The sequence below is a fragment of the Babylonia areolata genome, chromosome 25, assembly GCF_041734735.1.
Source record: "Babylonia areolata isolate BAREFJ2019XMU chromosome 25, ASM4173473v1, whole genome shotgun sequence".
In the NCBI taxonomy this organism is placed as follows: domain Eukaryota; kingdom Metazoa; phylum Mollusca; class Gastropoda; order Neogastropoda; family Buccinidae; genus Babylonia; species Babylonia areolata.
This window is the reverse complement of record NC_134900.1, coordinates 10,306,052-10,308,470: the sequence shown is the minus strand read 5'-3', so window position 1 is coordinate 10,308,470 and position 2,419 is coordinate 10,306,052.

The following is a 2,419-nucleotide window of genomic DNA, read 5'->3' as shown; positions in this document are numbered from 1 at the left end:
CAGAGAGAGTGAGAGTGTGTGTGTGTGTATGTATACCATGCTTCTCTTTCAGGCAATATGATTTTGTGTGAAGCCATCATGTATGTGTAATATATGTTGCATGGTCATGTAAGTGTTTGAACATGCCATTGGGAAGAAGACAGATTAAAAACATGAGGGAAAAAAAAGAAAAGAAAAGACAACAGAAAGGAGAAAAATGATTATGGAAGGAACAAAAAAACAAAAAAAAAGACACAAAAAAAAAAGAAAAAAAGAAAAAAAAGAACCTTCCATGGATGCTGAAACTATCCTGCTCATTTGCTGCAGAACTTTTAGGTATCCACTGATTTCTCCTTAAAAAAAAAAGAAAAAAAAAAAAAGGTATGATAGTCAGTTGTGCCCCCACCCCCCCCCCTACCCGAACTCCCCCCCCCCCCACTGCCCCTCTCCTCCCCCCCCCCGCCCCCCCCCCCCCCACACACACACACCCCTCCCAAGGCTGCAGCACTTAGAACCAGTGCAATTTTTGCCTCTTAGTTTGACTGATGAGAGTCATCATAGTCCTTCACAAAAAAGACTAAGCTGTATAAACGATTTCCCACTGCAATAGAGGAACCATTTATAAATATGATACAGATCTCTGCTCTTTAAGTACGTACAATAGTTAAAACATGAACAGATACACATGCTGTATACTCTGTCTCTCTCTCTGTCTCTGTCTCTGTCTCTGTCTCTCTCTCTCTCTCTCTGTGCCTCTTCGTCCTTTTTTTTCCTCTTCTTAAAAGAAACACAAAAAAAAACAAAAAAAAAACGGTAAACGAACGAGCCACGCACCTGATTCTCCGTGGAAGACGAAACCAGAACCCCGCGCGTTTTAGCTGGAACGCTGCAGAGAGAGGAGAAAGCTTTCCCCCTCCCCTCCCCCTCCCTGCCTTGTATATTTACATCTTTGGCTAAGCAAGCCAAACAGCACTGAGAGATCAGAGAGCTAGCTCTCTGGCGGCCCCTTTGAAGTGGCATCGTTTTGAGGTAAACCTGCTGATCAGTTGTGACGGTGAGGAGAGGAAGAGGATTGGGGGGTGGGGGTGGAAGGGGGAGGGGAGGAAGGGGAGGGGAGAGAGAGAGATAGGCAAGAGGAGGAAGAAGGAAGGAGGGGGCGGTGGGGGCGGGGGGGGGGGGGTAGTTTCTGTAGCGAGAGGAAGAAGTAAGGGAGTAGAGGATGGGTGGAAAGCTACGGGGTGAGGAGGGGAGAGGAGGAAAGCGTGGGTTGGGGGGGAGGAGGTACTGGTTTACTTTTCAACTGTTGCTGGGCTGAGTAGGAGTTCTTCTCTGTCGGGGGGGGGGGGGGGGGGGGGGGGGGGGGGGGGGGTTGTCCGTCTGTTTTGTGTGTGTGTGTGTGTGTGTGTGTGTGTTCTTGTTGTTTGTCTGTTTGTTTGTTTGTTTGTTTGCTTGCTTTCTGGGCTGTGTAAGGGAGTTGAGTTATATTATGTTCTTGCGATGTCTGTCTTGCGTGGTGTATATGTCTTTTTCTACTTGTCTGTTCTCTGTTCTCTGTCTTCTGTCTTCCTGCTACTACTATTGCTGGCCTGTGTTTGTTGAATGCTGCTTCAGGAAATGTGTGTGTGTGTGTGCGTGTGGGTGTGCGTGTTGGGGAGGGAGGTGAGTGTGTGTAATTATATGAGTAAGGGAGAGTAAAGCTGTGTATACAGCTGCATAATTCTGTTTGCAATAAGTTCCATATGTGCAGCACCCATGAGAAGAAGAAGAAGAAAAAGAAGAAGAAGAAGAAGTGAAATAAAAACGAGAAAAGGAGTGTGGTGTGTGTGAGTGTGTGTGTGTGTGTGTGTGTGTGTGTGTGTGTGTGTGTGTGTGTGTGTGTGTGTGTGTGTGTGTCGGTATCGGTGTGTGTGTGTCTGTGTGTCTGTGTGTCTGTGTGTGTCCGTGTCCGATCTGTGCGTGCGTTTGCATTCTTTTACCTGGGTGTCATTGTTTATCAAAGCAAGATGTGCAATGTGAATAACTGAAAACTTTTTTTTGCAACTGACTAATAAACATGATTCCTTCTCTTTTTTTACCAATTTATTCACTGAGTTAGCCACTGGTCAGTTTGTCTTGACTTCAGAACTTAAGAACAGAACACAGAACAGAACAAAAGACTTCCAAAATTATAACTGATAAAGTCTCAACATAACTCTGCTTTGATCAGGCCACCTTTGGCTTAGTCAGTAGTCACTGGGTTGTTGTTTTGTTTTTTGTTTTTTTTTCTCACTCAAGGCCCGACTAAGCGCGTTGGGTTACGCCGCTGGTCAGGCATCTGCTTGGCAGATGTGGTGTAGCGTATATGGAGTTGTCCGAACGCAGTGACGCCTCCTTGAGCTACTGAAACTGAAACTGAAACTGTCACAAACTGAGGATTGAGAGAAAGTGGTATGGAGCCCCA